Genomic DNA, 20,432 nt, shown 5'->3' with positions numbered 1-20,432 from the left:
TTCTTTGCTAGGATTCCTAACTGGCCCAAGAGATTCCTGACTTCCATAACCTCAATTCACAGCAACTTGGCAGCTCAAGCACTTGTATGTTGTGTTGATAGGGGGTGAGGAATGGAGGTATCAACCAAGGACCTTCTAATCACCTTTCTTCATCAGTGGACCACACCGATACTCTGCCTGGACTCATTACCCAGTGGTTAACAAACTCCTTACCACATGCCCATTCCCTTTACTCTCCTCATCTCTTCAATACTGACCCTGGCTACTGAAAGGCAACCTTCTCCCAGACCGGCCTAGGCTTCATGCTGCCTCATTCTCTACTCTTCCCCCACCACACACACACAAAGGGCCTCCAAATCTGCCCACCTCTTCTACCCTGCCAGCTGCAATCCTGTTCCATAATCAACAAACTTCATCCCAAACTACTCTCTTCCTATATCACTACTTTCATGTTCTAGCACTTCCTAAGATCTGGCTTTCTCTTGATGACACGGAATTCTTTGCCACCCTTTCCAGTCCTTGTTACACTTTCATTCATATTCCCCAATTCACTAGTCAGGGGAAAGGTGTCCAAGTTTTACTCTTTGTTCTTCAGGGGACTCTCCCTCTGCAGCCATCATTCAGGACCTCTCCCCCTTTGAGATCCATTCAATCCAAATTTACCATCCAATGCAAATTATGGTAGCTATTACCTACTGACCCTCCACCTTACATAAGAATGTTCCTTCAAATACCCACCTTCCCAACTCCTTGGCCTATTCAATTGCCTTGACCTACTCCTCCCTACATCTCAATTATATAAAGGTTTAGTTATACCTTTGATCTTGCTATCACCCACAAGCATTCTACTTCCACATTCAAGAATTATGACCTTTTTTGTGTCTATTATTTGTTATCTTTCTATTTCCCCAATGTCTCACTCATCTTAAGCTGACTCTGTGGTAACCATAACTACCAATTCTTCTATTCCCCAGTGTTACCCTAGACTCTCAACCCCAGTCTGGCTACACTTTCTTTCCTTCCATGTGTTGAGCTGTTGGGAAAGTAGTTCAGCTCTACACTATCCTTCTTCCCTCATTCCATCCGTGAGCATGCCTTCATAAACACCAACCATGGATTCTTCCCACCATCTGTCTCTACTCCTACTCAATTACTTCTGAATGGAACTGGAAGAAATCATAAAACTAGGCTCACTGGGTTCATTACAACTTTATGTTAGCTTGTTTCAACTAAGCTCTCCTTATAGTACAGCAATCTCACCACTCCTCTCTAATTAGTTCTCTATTCCACTCACCACAACAGCTGTTCCAAGTCTTTTCTTCTCTTTTCATGCCTCCCTTACTACTCCCTCCTCATCCTCTTAGTTGACAACCTCAACTCATATTTCACCAAAAAACCCAAGGCCATTCTCCCCTCTTCCTCATCACCTTTCATTCAGATGTCCACGCCTGCCCCTACTTGTCTTTTCCTTCACTCCTTTTTCTGAAGAAGTTTTCCTTCTTGTCAAAGACAAATCCTCTACAGGCATCCTTGATCTCATAGTTTTCCATCTACTCCAGCATATTGCCCCTTCTAGCATCCACATTCTCCAATATTTTTCTCTCTCAATATTTACTGGCTGCTTCCCCAGAGCCTACAAACACATCCGTGTCTCTGCAATTCTTGAAAAAAGAAAACACATCTAATCTACTATGCTGTCCAGCTATTGTTCTCATGGCTAAGTTCCTGAAATAGATGTTTATAATTAGTGTCTCCATGGTCTCCTTTCACTCTCTTCTAAACCCTCTAGAATCTGGCTTCCAATTTCAATATGCAACTGAAGTCACCATAACCAAAGTTATCAATGACCTCTTAATTGGCAAATCTAAGGAGTTTTTCAATTCCCATCCTTGTTGACCTTTTTTTTTTAGCTCTTGGCACTTATTGCCTTCTCCTTCTACAGATTCTCCTCTTTTGTTGTTATGACTCGACATTTTATTGGTTCACTGTTGGTAGAACTGCAAACTGGTTCAACCCATTCTGGAAAGCAATCTGGAATGGTATTACAGAAGTCATTAAACTGTGCATATGCTTTGAACCTGTGATACCACGACTAGACATATATTCCAAAGAAATCAAAGGCAGAGGAAAACAAAGAAGGTGCCCATGAAGTGGAGAAAGTAGACAAATTATGGTATATGAATGTAATAGAATATTGTTGTACCTTAAGAAATGAAAAAACAGATGGATTAAGAGAAAGCTGGGAAGACTTATATGAACTGATGATGACTTCAGTGGGCAGAACCTGGAGACCAATTTATACAACTACAAAAATGTAAAGGAAAACAAACAACTCTGAAAGAGCTAAAAACTCCAATCAAGGAAATGACCAATTACAACTCCAGAAGACTAATGGGGAAGCATGCCTCATATTGGTTGGCAGGAAGGTGACAGACTAAGGGTGCAGGAAGAGACCTGCATGTTCATATATAGCCAATGCATAAGTTTGTATTGTTCAACTACATATTACAAGAAAAGACTTCTGTTTGAGAACAGGTTAAGCATGTAGGGCTGGCCAGTGAGTGATGCAGAAGAAAAGTAAGAAAATCATAGGATATCTTTTTAAAACACACTGAAGAAATCATAAGGAAGTTTAGAAGGGGACACAGATAACCAGTGCAATTTTATTCCTATTATGTTACATGTAATATGTGTTTTAATATATGTTTTGGGGGTTCATTGGGGTGTTCAGGGAGGACTAGCACCTCTGATGTAAGGGCTAACCAAGCCAGGGCTGCTCATTCACTTTTGGTGTCCAACTGGTCACCCAGCTCTCACCTGTGGCTCCAAGAAACTGTGGCATGCACAGCAGCTATAACCTGGTAAAACCATCTGGGCAGATGGGCTAATACCAGGCTAAGGGTAACCAACAGGCCCCAAATTCATCGGTGAGGTAGGGGGATGTCTACCCCAAGCACGTGAAGACTTCTCCTGTGGAATGGGTAGATGAGAATAATTTGTTCCAATGGCCACAAAAGCAATGGAAACAGATGCTATGGAGCACTTAGACCTTGGTGAGACAACAAAGACCCCAAGGTCATCCACTGCATCCTAGGCCATCACCAGTCGGTCTGATTTTGGTTTTGCCACTGGACTTAGATGACTCTAGCAGAGAGATCGAGGCTGATAACTTTGTGCAACTCTGCCTCACTTAAATCCAACTGACAGGCAAGTCAAGACATCACCTTGTGATGTCATTGGTCCTCTTCAAAAATGAAGGACAAACAACAATTTTTTTTAATGTATCTAAAAGAAGTTTACAATTTCATATATAGCCCTCATTTTTGTTGTTGTTTACTGTTTGTCAGGTTCATAATAAAAAAATAAAGTTCTGTACTGCAGGGCTCCATTTAGAATTGGAATCCTATATTCTAGGTCTCCCCATTTCCTAAAGGTTATCTAACCTAATTCCCCTCACTAAAATGTTCCATTGTGGGAAATATGATAAATTAATTCCTGCAAAAGGTGTTAATGGCAGACAATATATTAATATATTACTCCTCCCTAGAGGTATATTCATTTAGCTACGAGTCTTCTGAGGACATAATGTCTTCATCTAAAAGAAATCAGTCTCAAATAGTAGAATTTCAGGGAGGATGGCAGGGCTGTTGGGGCTTTCCCAGCATCCCTTAAACACCATGGAGGTGTTTCCATTGTGTTTCTCCCCACTTCAATGTTAATAATTTCTATTTCATTAGAAAGCTTCTTGAAGGCAAGGACAATCTCATTTTTCTCTCTATCCCCACAACTTAGCACAATACCTTTCAAATGGGGAGGGAGGCAGAGAGCTGTCAAGATCTGTGATTTCCTCAGTGTAGGGAACTCCCAATGTGTAAACTCCCTTGACAACTCATCTGTAACTTCTAGTCATAAAAAGTTGATTCCTGGTGCGCTAAAAGCTTGAGTGACCTGCCTAGGATGGTTTCTGGATCTTCTAGACACAGATCTTCATAACTTCAAGGCCAGCTCTCTATTCAACTGCCCAGCACTGCCTCTTGCATAGATAGCTGGCTCTTGACAAATAGATGTTGACTTGAAATCCCTGAGCTGGACTCTAGGACAACTCTTCCAGCTAGTGGGAACACATCTTCCTGTCTTCCCTTGTGGGGATATGGGGATTAATTGATGCTTAATTCCTAGGATTTGCACTCAGGTGCTATGCTATTCTTTATAGTGAGATAGAAGGGGAACGATTGGGAGAGGGAGAAATGTACTATTTGGCAGATTAGGACAAAACGAAGATACAGAGGTAGCAAGCTTTACTTTCAAGCCACTTGCTAGTAAATTACTCAAGTGAACTGCTTACTGAGCTCTGACCTTATTTAGACTAGAGCTGCACAGACACTAGATGCCATTATACTCCATATTGTGCTACCACAGATCACCTTGGCATGGGCTGCACTATACACAGACTTTGGCCCATTTAGGGACAGCTACCCATTTCTAGATGGATGACCCTGTTTGGAAATGAGTAAATCAGCCAAGGTGCCCTCTTCTCCAGTTGGGTATTCCTTTTGGCAAATGGGCAGAAGGAATGTAGCCAAATGTAATTTAAATTAAGGAGTCATTTTTCATGATCCTATAATTAGGTGTGATTGGCAAATTCTCCCTTCTGTCCATGGGGCTAAAGGGAGAGCATTTAGGGTCATTATTTAAATGAGAACATTTTCAAAGATCCATGATTCTATCTCCTTGAAAACTCTTTCCAAAGTAACAAATCACAAGCCTTTTGCAGCTAAGAGTATACTTTTGTAAGTTATTGTGATAAAAAAAAATTTGGCTATGGCAATTTGCTATTTAAAAATTTTTAAAATTCCTAATTATCATTATAACAAGCATTTGGTTCCTTTTTTGTTTTTTCATCTTGAAGAGTCACTAGTTCTCAGTGGATGATGAAAGAAAGAATTGTTACTCATGGTTAGCATCCCCTTATCTCTCTGACCAGCTCCTTGAAACAGACAAAAGTCAGCAAGCATTCAAAGTATTGGGATGAAAAGTTGAAAAATCAACTCAGGCAAAAAGAGAATTTAAATAATTCTTGGCTTGGGCTCAGGATATGACATGAATAACTATAATACGAAATAACATCTGATAACATGCACACAACAGAACTCATGATCCTTACCCCAAACTCTCCTCGGAACGATGATCAAATCAACATTACCATTTTAACCCTTCTCCCGTCACTCCCCTGATATGTGTTGCCTCCCCTAGGACCGTCTTACTTTTTGTACATGTATCCCCAGCACTGAGCACTGTGCTTGGCACATGGGAGGTAACAATTTGTCTCTGTCTCTATCTCTCTCTCCGTCTCTCATCTATTCACACTCACACCTTTTCTGAAGGTCACTATTTCTGGGAAAGGCACCACAATCCTTCCAGACTCCCAGGTTCACAGCCTCCTCATTATCAAGTCCTCACTCTTCCTTACCCATAGAGCTCATTAGTTGCCAAGTATCACCCACAACATCATCAGACAGCCTCTAGCCTGAGTCAGGCCCTCATTGCCCCTACCCTGGACAGTTACAAGACCCACCTAATTAGTCTCTGCCTCAAGTCTGTCTCATCTCCAATTCACTCTCTACACATTTCCCAAAGTGATTTTCCTAAAGCACAGATCTCTCCATGTCACAACCCTGCTTACTAAATTCTGATAACTTTCTAGTACTGCTGGGATTAAACATCAAGTCCTTTGTTTGCCATTTTAGGTCTTTCACAACCTGGCTCCTTATCATACCCTTTAAGTCAGCCATACTCTTCAGTCTTCTTGTTCTTTCTCACCAATGACAGTCTATCCCCTATGACTGATCCTCCCCCTTTCTTTACCTGTACCCTCACAGAATCCCTAGTTTCTGCTAAAATTCAACTCAAGCCTAGGACATAACTCCTCCCATCTGCAAACTAGACTTCCAGATACCCCAAGGGTCACAACAGCACAGACTTGCCCCCAAGCTTTCCCAGGACACAGCAGACTCAAATATGGAAACATAATACGGTCTCAAAGAGGGTTTTAAGAGGCCTGGTCACAGCAGTAGAGGGCTGTGTGGACACCTTTGAATCATTGGTCTTCAGAAGCCGAGCTCACAGACACTCTGCCTGAATGCATTTCCCAATGGTTAGCATATTCCCTACTCCCTCCATTCCAGTGATACTAACTGTAGGATGGCAAAGCACAAGCTTCCCTCCCCAGCCCCCAAAGGCTGCTGGTGTCTTATTCCCATTCCTTTCAACCTTCCCCTCCCCATAATGTCCCACTCCAAACCTTCCACTCTGCTTTCTGGAATGCCTGCTCCATAATTAATAAACCTCCTTTCATCTCAACAGTCTTCCCTTTTCACTTCTTCCATGTTCTCCCACTCACTGAGACCCCTGATGACATTATTTCCCTGGTAATTCTCCCCAGAACTAGCTGCCCTTTAGCTCATACCGCAGCCTCATTGGAATACTCCTTGCTCCTCACTGCCATTTCTTAAGTCTCCCTCTGTCATCATCACTCAGGAACTTCTCATTCCAGCTTCATTCAATCCAAATTTAGCAGACTGTGGTATCTGTGATTTACAAAACCTCAAGAACATTTCCCTATTTATTCTAAAAAAAATCACGTGCATTTCAAGACACTCAGAAGAATAAACAAAAGAAGTATATTTGAAACCCTCTACCTTCGTGCTTGTCTGTATCTCTTTCTATATCTCCTATGGTTTCCTTCTGTACCTTTCAAAAAAGTTTCAATGGCTTTCCCCCTCTTTTGGGGGTTTCACTATCACTCCCATCCCTCTTCCTTATAACTGCTCCTCCCTCATATCTTAATTTAAAAAGAAAAAAAATGTAACAAGTAATGTCAAGCAAAAGAAATTCACACAAATATGGGACTCATTTTGCACATTGGGCCTATCATCTCTGTAAGGAAGTAGATAACATGCTTTATCATAGGTCCTCTGGAGATACTGTTGGCCATTGCTTTGATGACAATGCTTAAGTCTTTCAAAATTATTTTTCTTTACAATGTAGTTGTCATTGTATAAATTATTCTCTTGTTTCTATTCACTTCACTCTGCATCAATTCATACTTTCCAGGATGCACTAACAAGGTGTATTTTGTCTTTTTTTGTTATAGTAATATTCCATTATATTGACATACCACAATTTTTTTCATCCATTCCCCAGCTGATGGCTATCCCTTTACTTTCCAGTCCTTTGATTTTCTTTTTTTGCCCTTTTAAATTCCTCCTTCAGGTTCAGGAAGTTTGTTTCCTTGTATCTATTCCCTCCTCAATTCTGTCTATTCCCTCACCCCTCCTCCACATTCATATACTCTTCTCATGTGTCTTGATTAAGAAAAAATAACAAATTTCATCCCTTCTTCCTCTTTCCTATACTAGAAGTAGAAGATGAGTGGGGAAGAGGACAAGCATTGATTAATTTACTACATGTGAGGCACTGTACTAAGAGCTTATCTCATTTGGTCCTTACAACAACAGCAGGTGCTATTATTAACCCCATTCAATCCTTGAGGACATTGGAGCAGTCAAGAGTTAAGTGATTTGACAGACACTTCTCAGATGAACAAATTAAGGCCCTCTACAGTCATATGAAAAAATGCTCTAAATCACTATTAATTAGAGAAATGCAAATCAAAACAACTCTGAAGTACCACATCACACCTATCAGATTGGCCAACATGACAAAACAGGAAAATGATAAATGTTGGAGAAGATGTGGGAAAATTGGAACACTAATGCATTGTTGGTAGAATTGTGAAATGATCCAACAATTTTGGAGAACAATTTGGAACTATGCCCAAAGGGCTATAAAAATGGGCATACCCTTTGACCCAGCAATAGCACTTCTAGGGCTATACCCCAAAGAGATCATACAAATGGGAAAAGGACCCACATGTACAAAAATATTCATAGCAGCTCTTTTTGTGGTGGCCAAGAATTAGAAATTGAGAGGATGCCCATCCATTGGGGAATGGCTGAGCAAGCTGTGGTATATGAATGGAATGGAATACTATTGTGCTACAAGAAATGATGAACAGGCTGATTCACAAAAACCTGGAAAGACCTGTATGGTCTGATGCTGAGGGAAGTGAGCAGAACCAAGAGAACACTGCACACAGTAACAGCCACGTTGTGCGATGACTAATATTGATAAACTTAACCCTTCCCGGCAATATGAGGATCTAAGACATCTCCAGAGGCCTCTTGATGGAAAATTCTATCGACATCCAAAGAAAGAACTATGCAAGTTGAATTGTTATTTTTTTTCTCTTCTGTTGAGTTTTGTTTCCTCTTTCTGATGGTTCCTCCTATTGGTATTAATTTTTACTTACAACATCACTAATGTGAAAATATGTTTAATAGGAATGTAAATGTATAGCCTATATCAGATTGTGTGCTGTCTTGGGGAGGGTAGTAGGGAGGAAGTGGGAAAAAATTTTAAACTCAAAAGCATATGGAAGTGATTATTGACAAATCAAAATAAATTAATAAAAAAAAGATGATTAAAGGCAGATATCAAATTGGGGGAAAAAAAGAGTTAAGTGATTTGCCCAAGATGACATAGTTAGTATGTGTCTAAGGCCATATCTGAACTCAGGTCTTCCTGACTCCAAGTCCAGTCTTCTGCCCACTGCTCCACCAGCTGCCTCTGATAGATTGAAAATAATAAATAGAATAGAATATGAAATAATCAACACAAGGAAGGCACTGGAATAAAGAGGGATTGGGAATGGTTCCTTGTAGAAGGTGAGATTTTTAGCTGCAACTTGAGGAAGCTAGGGAAGTCAAGAGGTGGGGTATGGATGCAAGGGAGAAAAAAGTACTTGTTAGTTGAAAAAATATTTAAAGGAAAGCCAAAAATATGCCCCATAATCATCTCAAACCCAATTCCTTCAGAATTTTCTTATTACTGTTGAAAGTACCACCAGCCTCTCAGTCACCCAAATTCAGAACCTTGGTCTCCTCAACCTCTTTCTTTCTTGCTCATCCCCCCACATCTAATCCATTGCCAAATCATATCATTTATTTCTCTATCAAATCTCTCTCATCCATTCCCTTCTCCCCACCCACATGGCTGCCATTCTAATTCAGGTGCTCATCACCTTTCAGCTGGACTATTGCAATAGCCTTCTATTTGGTCTCTGTGCCTCAAGTCTCTCTCTACTCCAATTCATGCATGGAAGAGCTGCCAAAGTGATTTTCCTAAAGCACAGGTGTGACCAAGTCACCATCCTGATCATTAAAGTCCAGTGACTCCTTGTTACCTCTACGATCAAGTCTCAGTTCGTCTGGCATTGAAAGTTCTTTACATATTGGCCCCTTTCTATCTTTCTAGCCTTGATACCTTAGCCCTTCTACATATCCTCTGTACATACTTGCTGTTCTGCTGACAAGACATCTTCAATGCCTGCAATACTCTCCTACCTGACCTCCACTTCTTAAAATCCATGGCTTCCTTAAAGACTCAGATCACATGCCACCTTCTCCAGGAGGCCTCTTTTGGTCCCTCTCCCTCTAGAGCTACCTTCCATCTCCTCTGGACTTCATCCTGCACGTGCTGATTCACTTATGCCATTTCCTCCATCTGAGGGAAGGGATCAGTTTTGTGTCTTTTCTCTGTATCTCCCACACTTAGTCCAGAGACTGGCATATAATGAATGCTTAATACTGGGTATTAAGGGTGAGGCCCCAATTAGTGCAAATAATGAATCCCCTGAAGTGGTTGCATGTATTTGAATCCACACTATTTGAAGTTATTATTACATAAAATATAGTAGCCAGTTACATTCCAATGGAAATATGTAGCGTGAATTCAAATACCTGCTGCCATTTCACAGGATTCATTATTTACACCAATGGAGACCCAGCTAGAAATGCTTGTCAATGGATCATTACATGAGGCTTTTTCTGATCTCAGCAGCTGCTAGTGCCCTAACTCTCCAAAGTCACATAGGTGTCAATATATGTATGCGTTTCCTGCCTTGATAGAAGGTTAGCTCCTTGAGGATGGGGACTTAGACTTTTGTCTTTGTAGCCCTATCATTTAGTACAATGCTTACTACATAGTATGTCCTTACTGAATATTTGCTAATTGAGTACGTAAGAGGTATAAACAAAGTTTTATTGTTGTTCAGTCAAGTCTGACTGTTCATGACCTCATAGACCACAGCACACTAGGCTCTTCCATCCTCCACCATCTCTGGAGGTCTGTCCAAGCTCATGTGTGTTGTTTCCACAACACTCTCTATCCATCTCATCCTCTGCCGTCCCCTTCTCCTTTTACCTTCGATCTTTCCCAAAATCAGGGTCTTTCCCAATGAGTCCCATCTTCTCATTATGTGGCCAAAGGATTTAAGCTTCAGCTTCAGTATTTGCCCTTCCAGGGAATAGCCTGAATTCATTTTTTAAAGCATTGACTGATTTGATCTCCTGGCTGTCCTAGGGACTCTCAAAAGTCTTCTCCAGCAGTGCAATTCAAAAGTGTCAAGTCTTTGTGTCTCAGCTTTCCTGTTAGTTCAATTCTCACAGCCTACATTGCTAATGGAAAAAAACATAGCTTTGACTATATGGACTTTTGTTGGCAAAGTGATGTGTCTGCTTTTTAGTATGCTGTCCAGATTTGCCGTAGCTTTCCTTCTAAGGAGCGAGCATTTTTTAATTTCATGGCTGTAGTCACCATCTGCAGTGATCCTTGAATCCAAGAATATAAAATCTGACACTGCTTTCATTTCTTCTCCCTCTATTTGCCAGGAAGTAATGGGACCAATTGCCAAGATCTTAGGTTTGTTTTTTTTTTTTTTTATGTTAAGCTTCAAGCCAACTTTTATACTCTCCTCTTTTGCCCTCATCCAGAGGCTTCTTAATTTTTCTTCACTTTCTGCCATTGGAGTGGTATCATCTGTGTATCTGAGATTGTTGTCAGATAACACAAGTACCTTGTGCTATAAGAGGGGTGTCACTACAGACTTGGGGGGGATCAGAAAAGCAAACAGCAGGTAATAATTGAATTAGGCAGAAATTCACCCAGTGGATACCCAGTAGGGCACTCCAGGACTAGGAAGTGGTATGAGCAGAGATCAGAGCAAAAGTTTCTTGAGTGTGTATCCAGCTCTAGTTTGGAGCGGAATTCCTTGAATAGGATTAGTGGGACAGAAGGCTGGAAAGGCCAGGTTGGTATTTGACTGTGTATGGCTTTAATGGGGGACTAAGAAGTTTGCCCAGAGATGCTCCTATCAACCACCCGTGCCACTTCTTACTGTGAGTAGTCACACAACCCAGGGTCCCAAATTCATGTTGTGTGTTTCTAAGAAGAGGTCTCAGTGGCTGGCTGAGAGTGGGAGACCTTCTTTTGGGGGCTCCATTTCCTTCCTCTTCTCTCTGGTAGTTGGGGAAAAATCCAAAGGGATCAGTCTGCCGGGAGATGATGAGATTAGCTTCCGAGGGTTCTTGTTTAGGGCCAGGGTCCCAGTGTTGGCGTCCTTCCCTCTGGAAGACTAAAAACCTAAAAATAAACATCGCAACTAGAATTCCTAAGAAGCTTCAAGCCCCCGGCAATCTGTTGGTTGCCAACCCTGGTGTGTGATCTCCCAGCCCAAGGAATTTAGCAGCAACCTAATATCTATGCACAGGTTTTCCTCTCCTCTTGCCTTACCCCCTTCTCTATGGCACAAAACCAAAGTCAGCCTCCTCACCCCCGGCCAATTAATATGATCTCACCTATCCAGCAAATAATATTTTTTAAAGTCAGTAACCAGCAGGTAAAATGTGTAAATAGAAAAGAAATACTTAGTAATCACCCTTGCTGCAGGGGCAATAAAATAAAAAGGGAGAAAAGTGGAAAGGCCCCATTATGTCTTCAGAGAAGCCAGAATCCAGTCACTCTGCTGAGCTTCTATGGCTCCTGGGAAGCCTGGACAGGCTGCCCCTGCCCTGCCCCTTCCCCTGCAAGCACTCTCTTCATTTCCTCTCTGGTCCCTCTTCAGAAAGACTTTTCAAACTCCCACTGAGCTCCCCAGGCCTGATTCCCCAATAAGAGGCCCCTCACTCCTAGGGTCTGCCAGCCTTGTTAGAATGGCTGCTACATATGCTCTCTCACCTGGATGCATAGAGTAGGAGGGTGAGGGGGGTTAACGGTACTACTTCAAATTTCTTTCTTCAAGCCTCCTACAACCCCACTTCACTGTTCCTTGCCTCATACTTCAGGAAAAAACATCTGCCTCCCATAATTCCATACATCAAGCCACCCTGGTAGCTAGGGGGTGCTGCTGTGAATAGCGTACCCGGCCTGGAGTTGGGATGACTCAAGTTCTAATCTGCCCTCAGACCCTTCCTAGTTGTGTGTCTCTGGACAAGTCATTTAACCCCTGTTTGCCTCAGTTTCCTCATGTGTAAAATAAGGGAAATAACAGCACTTACCTCCCAGGGTTGTTGTGAAGATCAAATGAGATAAGAATTGCAAAGCCCTTAGCACGGGGCCTGGCACATAATAATAGGTGCTATAGAAATGCGAGCTATTACTACTACTACTACTACTACTACTACTACTACTACTACCACCACCACCACCACCACTCTGCCCATTCTCCCCCCCTCCTTTGCTCTAGCATTGATGAAGTGGCCCTTCTTGCCAGTACCAACCCCTATCTCTACCAATGCACTTAATGCCATCCTTTCCTGCCCCTTCAACTGACCCCCTTCATTCCTTCTTATCCATTCACTCCTCTGTTGCCTACAGGCCTGCCTTGGTTCCCTCATCCTTACAAACTCCTTGCTTTGCCCTTCCTTTCACAGCCAGACTCCAAGGAAAAGCTGCCACTTGCTGCCTCCACTTTCTTCCCTCCTTTTCCCAGTTCTCCTATTTCTCCCAACAGTACCATCACTCTTCTAGTCCCCAGGCTCACAGTTTTGGAGTTAGCCTTGATTCTCTGCTCTCTCTCATGGGCCATATTTAATCAGTCATCGAGTCTTTCCCCTCAATTCCACATCCTCAAAATCTCTCCCAGCCACTCTCTTCTCTCTACTCTCCCTCTAGTCAGACCTGTGGCACCTCTCTCTCTTCCACTATTTCAAGAGTCTGTGATTTGAGATTCCTGCATCCACCTATGCCAGTCTCCAAGCCACCCACAGCTGCCAAATTCATGTTCCTAAAGTCAACATCCACTGTTGGAGAAGCCTCAGGGCCTTCCCATTACCCATGTAAACTCCTAGGTTTGGCACTGAAAGCACTTCAGAACTTACTTGTGGTTCATGTTCTTTACTTACTGCCCCAGAAGTGCTAGATGGTCCAGCTAAATTGGCCTCCTCCTTTCCCTGTACGTAACATTCTATCACTTGTTTCTGTGCTTTCTTTCTATGCCAGGGGTCCCATACCAGGATCCCCTCTCTCCTCAAAATCTTTCAGTCTCTCCTCCTAGCTCTGAAAACTATATTCCTCATTAGCCCCTGATGTCCAGATGCGGCTACGAAAGCATCTGCAAAGGCAAGAGGCTAAGAGATGGAACACTGAGGAGACTAAAATGGAAGAAGCCTGAGAAGGGACGCTGGAAAGAAACTGAGCGTTGGGTCTCTCCTGAAGATTCCCTCCTGAACGCTGGCCACTTGATCCCATTTCTCCTTTCCCATAGACCTGGAGGGCAGATCAGAATATGCCTTTCTCTACTGTCACCCTTGCTCTTCAGCCATCACTCAACAAGTAATTATTTGGAAAAGGGACTGGATTTGGGGGTCAGGGAACTTGGGTTCAAATTCTGGCTCTGAAACTTGCTATCTTTTTTTTTTTTCCTTTTTCCTTTGGGAAAGGCAATTAGCCTCTCTAGACCCCTGTGTCCTTGTCTGTGAAATGAGGGAGCAGGATTAGCTGATCTCTAAGGAGCCTTTCCATTCTAAATCTGTGGTTCCATGATCCTAGTGAAAAAGTGTACTAAGAATTAAGGACTGGAAAAATGGAACTTCAGACACAATCTTATCCCCAAGGTTCCTAAACACAGTCACTCAGGACTGTTTCTCCCTCAGCCTTCACATTCAGTCAGCTGTCTTCAGCCAAGGCCTTTACCTCAACCTTTACCTTTGTCTCAGAATCTCTGGACACTCAGGGCAAAGACCATCTTCTCCATGAAGCCTTGGGCCTGACTCACCAACCCCGGCTGCTCATATGACCCATTCCCAAACTACCCTGTACTTAGGAAAAGAAAAACAACTTCTGTACGGTATATAGGATAGCTCTCTGGGAGGGGGAAGAGGGAAGGAGGAGGAAGACATGGGATAATGATGATGACAGAAGAAATAGAAAACATCAATAAAAACTTATTTTTAAAAATAGTAACTGTAACAGAATGAGAAGATAACAGTAGGAATTGAATGAAGAGATATGAGAGGACACTAACCTCCCCCTTCATGGAGGTGGGAGGGAGGTCCCCAGGTGTCACACATCACAGATGATTTTGAACTCTCTCTATAGTGATCACTGGCAATGATGTTTTCCTCTCTAAAAAACACAGTATATGCTTCTATCTGTACATGTTGCCTACCTGGTAAGGCTGTAAGGTCCTGAGAGACTTTTCCTTTTGTCTTTGTATATCCAGCATTTAACATGGTGCACGGCACATAGTAGGTTCTTAATAAAGGCTTGTTTATTGATTGCCAAATCCTCTCAATTCTACCTTCACAGTCTACGTCACCTACACTCCCTTCTTTCCACTCCTGTAGCCATCACCCTACTTCAGCTCCCCAGCCCCTCTCACCTGGACCAGTGAAAGTGGCTCCTAATTGGTTTCCCTGCATCTGACCTTTTGCTCCTTCTCAGATCAATCCTCCTCACAGCTTTTAAAGCTGGATCCCTGAAGCACAGGCCTGACCTCATCCTTGACCTCTTCTAGGACAGACAGCAAACTTCTGCTTGGCCTTGAAAGCCCTTTATGAGCTGACTCTAACTTGTCTTGACAGAATGATTTCATACTATTTCCTCCCTCACTTTGTTTTCCAGTCAAACTTACTTTCTCTTTCCTGTGCACAAAAGACCTTCTGCTATCCTCATGTTTTCCTTTCCATCGGTTGTCCTCCATGCCTCCAAAGCTTACGGAATCCCTACCTCCCTCCAAGGGCCCTCACTACCAAAAGCCCTTTGTGATCCCCACCCCTTCCCTGATTACTGTTCCCCAGTGAAATGAGCTTCCATTTACTTGGCATATATTTCTGGACTCAGGAAGACCTTAGTTCAAATTCAGCTTCAGACTGAACTTCAGACTCTGGGTGAGTCATTTAACTTCTGCCTGCCTCAGTTTCCTCACTTGTAAAATGGAGATAATAATAGCCCCTGCCTTCTAGGATTTTTTGTTAGGATCAAATGAGATAATATTTGAAAAGTGTTGTGTAAACTTTAAGGCACCACACAAATGTATATTATATATGTATATATACATGTAAACTATTATCATCATCACCATTTTGTATTTCTTTATCTGTGTACGTATCATCCTCCCCTCACCTCAATAGGACTTAATCTTGAAACCACACTTGGGCTTTTTTTTTTTTTGCCTTTGTCTTGGTAGAACCAACATCCAACATGTCACCATATAAATGGAGGAGGCTGAGAAATACTTATGATGTAAAGGAGTTGAAATCAGAACATGGTTTTCTGGCCAACAGACACATGTGAGATATCACGAATGTAGTAAGGCTGGGGGAAAATAAGACCCTCCCCCCCGCCACAGCTTTATCACTGTGGGTATACAGCTCTTCCCCTTCCCAGACCACTCATCTGCATCAGAGAGTGAAAGGCGTTTGGGAATTGAGAAACTGAGTTATCCCAAGTCCCAGAGCCATAGCTACTTCTGGACATGAATGATCACAAGGTACAGTTTAACCCCAAGTAATTATGAAGGACAATATAACAAATGCTGACCATAAGCCAGTGTAAAGTATCTGGCAGAAAGACTTGGAGCCTATACCAGGAAGCTTATTTCAAAGAAAAGATTAATCCTGAGAGTACTTACTGGGTGGCTGGAGTCTCTCTGCTCTGTATTAGAGAGAGTTTGGTCCCTGGAGCGAGGAATCTCCTTTGGGGATGAAGGGCCTTCTAGCTGGGACTCTGAAATGGATAAGACAGGCAATATGAATAATATGACAGGTGATGAATAAGACAGGAAAAAAAACACCTGGAAGATGGTAGTTGTTTTCCCTGAGAAGACTCAACTGGCTAGTGTCCACAGGTGGGCTTCTGCTCTAAAAACCCTGTGAAAGCCTCATGGCTTTAAACCAGGGCCTGAAGGCCATGGGTTTCTCACCCCTGGTTTAAACTAAGAGAGCCCTGAGAGCTTTGGTTGAAGTTAGGAGCTAAAGATGTGCCTAAGAGAGCCCTGAGAGCTTTGGTTGAAGTTAGGCGCTAAAGATGTGCCGGGAGCAGCAGCCTGCAGTGGTCACTGGAAACACCTCGAGACTCTGTGGGCTTGGTGAGAGAAGTCCAATGATATCACCAGAAGCCGGGGGAAGTCCCAAATCTAGGAATGAGCTGCCCGACAACACTTCCTCTGTGGGTGCCAATGGGACCTATGTTTATGGGGGAAACATTTGATCACTTCTTTTCTTACTGCTTTCCATTCAATGCTTTTGCTTTGAACTAGTTGTATCCTTGGGCTAATTAATAAAACTAAATAGATCTGTGGGGTTTGAGTGCATGCAGACTCATAGATTACCTTGAGCCTGTGATACCCCTGAGTTGGGGACCTACTCTTTGAACTGGGGGTGGGGGTAAGGGGATGCCCTGATGTCACATTGAACTACAGAGCTGAAACCAAGGCCCAGAAGAGTTGTCATTGCTCAGGATCACACAGGAAGTAAGTGAACCTGGATTCTCTCAAACTCAAGGCTTCTGACTCCAAAAGGAATGTTCTCTTCTGAACCTCAACTGAATCTTGGCCAGGGCCAGCTTCTTCTGCCTGTTTTTCATCAGCAGACACAGATGCAAATGTGCTCCCATACAAAAAGAGACAGCTGATTGACTCACACAACCCAGGGCTCAGGACCCATTAGCTAAATCGAAGAAATATACCATTGCAGACACAATGATATTCTATTTCATCTACTCTATTTGACCCAACTCTCAGGATCCCAGCTCTTCCATTCTCCCCAGGGGGTTAGCTTTGCTTGGTAGCTTGACATCAGTCCTATGTACTCCTATTCCACAGACTGGAATCCATTTCTGCCAATTTCTCTAGCTACCATTCCATCCACTGACCATACCTACCAGTTACCTCTCCAAGAAGAGTTTCCCTTTGGCTGCCACCTTGTCTATCTCTACTATATTCCCTCAAGAGTGACTTCTGATTGACAGCTCTTGTGTTCCAGGACATATATAGATTCACAGCCACTCCCAAATTGGCATTTCCAAGTTAATGGGACCCATAACATATGTGAGGCCCATGCTGTTCCACTTTGTTTTGACCATAGTGGCAATCAATTTCCATTGACCCATGCCCATTGTGTCACCCAGGTGTTTTTGTGTACAGCAGCAGTTGGCTAGGGGCAGTGGTACAGCCTGTGGCCCTATAGCAAAGCAAAGTGAATATTCCTAAAATGACATGTTTCTGAAGATTGTTAATCATCATGAAACTTAATTAGCCAGCAACTACATCTTGGACTTGGAGAACACAAATGATTAGGTCTCTAATTTGTAGTGTCTGAACACTATGTAAATAACCCTACAACTGGCAGCTAGCATGCCACTCACATTTCCCTTTACCTAAGCCTTAGCCAAGGCAGCTGTAGAGACAGACTTCCAGATGAGTCATTAATAAGTAAAACCACAGCCTACCAAAACACTGCTTCCTGACTCTCAGTTAAGTTAGAGGCATTAACTCTTTGGAGCCGTTTTCCCTCAATTCTGTTGCCAGCAGTCAACTAAGTTCATGGAAAACTGCTGAAAACCAAAACAAAACAAAACAAAAGAAAACAAAACCAGCTGCTTGCCTGAATTGCCTGCTTGGTGGTGTTTTCAATAGGGATTCTGCCGGCTTAGAATCCAGAAGGCCTCCTGCGGGGTTGACGGGGACCAAGTCAATTCAGTTCAACTAAACTGAAACTTTTATTAAATTGGTCTTAGATAGCAGGTCTGGTAGCCCAGCTCTGCTGATCGTAGGGTACAAAAAGTAGACCTACAAGAGGCAACTAGGTGGTGCACTGGGTAGAGTGCTGGTCCTGGAGTCAAGAAGATCTGAGTTCAAATCCAGCCTCAGACACTTAGTAGCAGTGTGTCCTTGGGCAAGTCACTTAACCTCTATTTCTCTCTGTTTCCCCATCTTTAAAATGGGAATAGTAAGAACACCTACCTCCCAGGGTCATTGTGAGGAACAAATGAGCAAATATTGGTAAACCTTTGTACAGTGCCTGGCACACAGTAAGCACTATATAAATAATAGCTATTATTATTATATCATACCCGTGGCATGAATTGGGTTCAATAGTACCTGATATCTTCTAGGCCCTGTTAGTAGACCATGGGGCTACTGAGGCAAATAGAAAAAGTCTTCAGGAAGCTCTCATTCTCCTGGGAGAGAGGCAACATGTACACAGGAAAGTAAATATCAAAGTATTTGAGGAAGGAAAGAATATTGACAACTGGGCAGTGCCCACTTATACTGGTTATTCCCTCTCTGTGATGCCACACCAAGTTATGGAACCTCAGAATCAGAAGGGGCCTTTGAGGGCATCCAACACAACCCTTACCCAAACAGGAATCCCCTGTATAACATCCTTGCTTGAAGAGAACAATCAATTCAGGTCAGCTGAATGCCAGCTCCTAGGCTGTTGGCTGGTGGAGTCACTCTCTTACTAGGCACCAAGTCTTAGGTTGCCCCTACTGAAGAATATATTCTGGGAGAGTCCAGTCCCTTGGAATGCTGCTGATACCATTCAGAAAGGCCTCCAGCCCTGAACACTCAAATTGGCCATGTTGGCAAGAGCTTGGAATCCTATAGGTCAGAGAGGAAAACTAAATATTACAAGATTTCCTCTTTATCTTCTGTAGGTGTTGATAGGGGAGAGGGGGCAAGGATGGAGCTGAGTGTACCTGGGGTGAGGAAGAGGCGGCTCACTCAGAGTGGGGGGGTTTGCCTGCATACATCCGTGTGCGTGTGTGTGTGTGTGTGTGTGTGTGTGTGTGTGTGTGTGTGTGTTTGTAAAGGGAAACAAGCTGTTTTAGCTTGGCAGGGGCTACACAGGGAGTCAAGAAGTAGCCCAAGGCCTATTCCATATTGATTTGAGGGCCTGAAAATAAGCATCTATATTACGAGTTCAATAGCATGGAAGGAGAAGCAGTGGTAGCATTGAGGAATCCTGGGTCCATGCTCGTGGCAAAACAGAGATTGAGAAAAGGATTAAGTTCAAGTGAGTTTACAGGCTGAGGGTTTGAGCCCCTGGACATGGGCTTGAGTCTTGGGCTTGAACGTTCTTGTAGTATTCTGAGAGACAGAAAGCCCCCTCCCCCAATATAGAAGTTGAGGGGCTGAAGCAGGGTCTTTATTCAGAGACGAGAAAGGGACAGTGAGAAAGAACAGAGAAACAGAGACTGGCAGCCACCAACACTGTGGGGCTCCTGGTGAATGCCTTTCCTCAGCGGGAATGCAAACGTGACTATGGGGAGAAGATCAGGGCCTAGCGGTAATGAATGCCGGGACAGAATGAGCACAGAATGAGCAATGATGGGCACAACTCATCTGAATTGTGGTCTCTTAAGCTTGCTTACACATTTGTTTGAAAATGATATAAAAAGATCTTCTCATGGCTTAGGGTAGGGTGTGACGGGCAGGTGGAGGGAGGGTGCCTTGGGCCACCTAACAAATGCCTTCATGAAGTAATGGTTTGTGTCAACGTGTAAAATGAAACAAATGGTGGTTTTTGAAATTCTTGCTGTAACTTCTTCCTTTCACAAATGACCGTAGAGCAAGCGTCTCCACCATCTGCTACATTCATGGTCTAAATGATGACTAAGTGCTCATCTCTGAGCAGATAGGAAGGTCATCTGCCATCATCCAATGGCCCCGTCCATGGACTCCAGCAGTTGCTGGCACCTCCCCCTGCTGCTGTGCATGTGGATGTACCCTCATATTGCTTTGTATCCTAAGCCTCAGAAGGAGCATGGGACATGCATAAGGTTCATAGATTCTTCTCGAGATACTTCCTTCTTACCCATGCTCATCATAGAGGGCAAAACCTTGACTGAAAAGTTATATTAAAATGATATTCATCTTCGAAGTAGAATTTGCTTTTTCATTTCAAGTTACAACACAGTTATAATTAACTTTCCATAGACAAAATACTGCTGTTCCCCCTCTCTCCTGACTAATGCACCCTCGTTAGCATAATCATGAAAGTATTGTCGTAAAGTTGTGGTAGCCATGG

At 43.0% G+C, this 20,432-nt stretch overlaps 1 long non-coding RNA gene across 2 annotated transcripts in view; it reads right to left on the bottom strand.

Moving 5' to 3' along the window:
• Positions 1-20,432, bottom strand: part of LOC110203383 (uncharacterized) — a 258,087-nt gene that overhangs the window by 124,665 nt on the left and 112,990 nt on the right. For both annotated transcript variants that reach the window (XR_013483560.1, XR_002322952.2), the window contains exon 4: positions 16,031-16,125. This is a non-coding gene — a long non-coding RNA (uncharacterized LOC110203383). The remainder of the gene's footprint in view (positions 1-16,030; positions 16,126-20,432) is intronic.

The sequence above is a fragment of the Phascolarctos cinereus genome, unplaced genomic scaffold (assembly GCF_003287225.1).
Source record: "Phascolarctos cinereus isolate Bilbo 61053 unplaced genomic scaffold, phaCin_HiC Scaffold_8;HRSCAF=390, whole genome shotgun sequence".
NCBI lineage: Eukaryota > Metazoa > Chordata > Mammalia > Diprotodontia > Phascolarctidae > Phascolarctos > Phascolarctos cinereus.
Note: the sequence above shows the minus strand (reverse complement) of the source record. Positions and strands in the feature narration are given on the sequence as shown.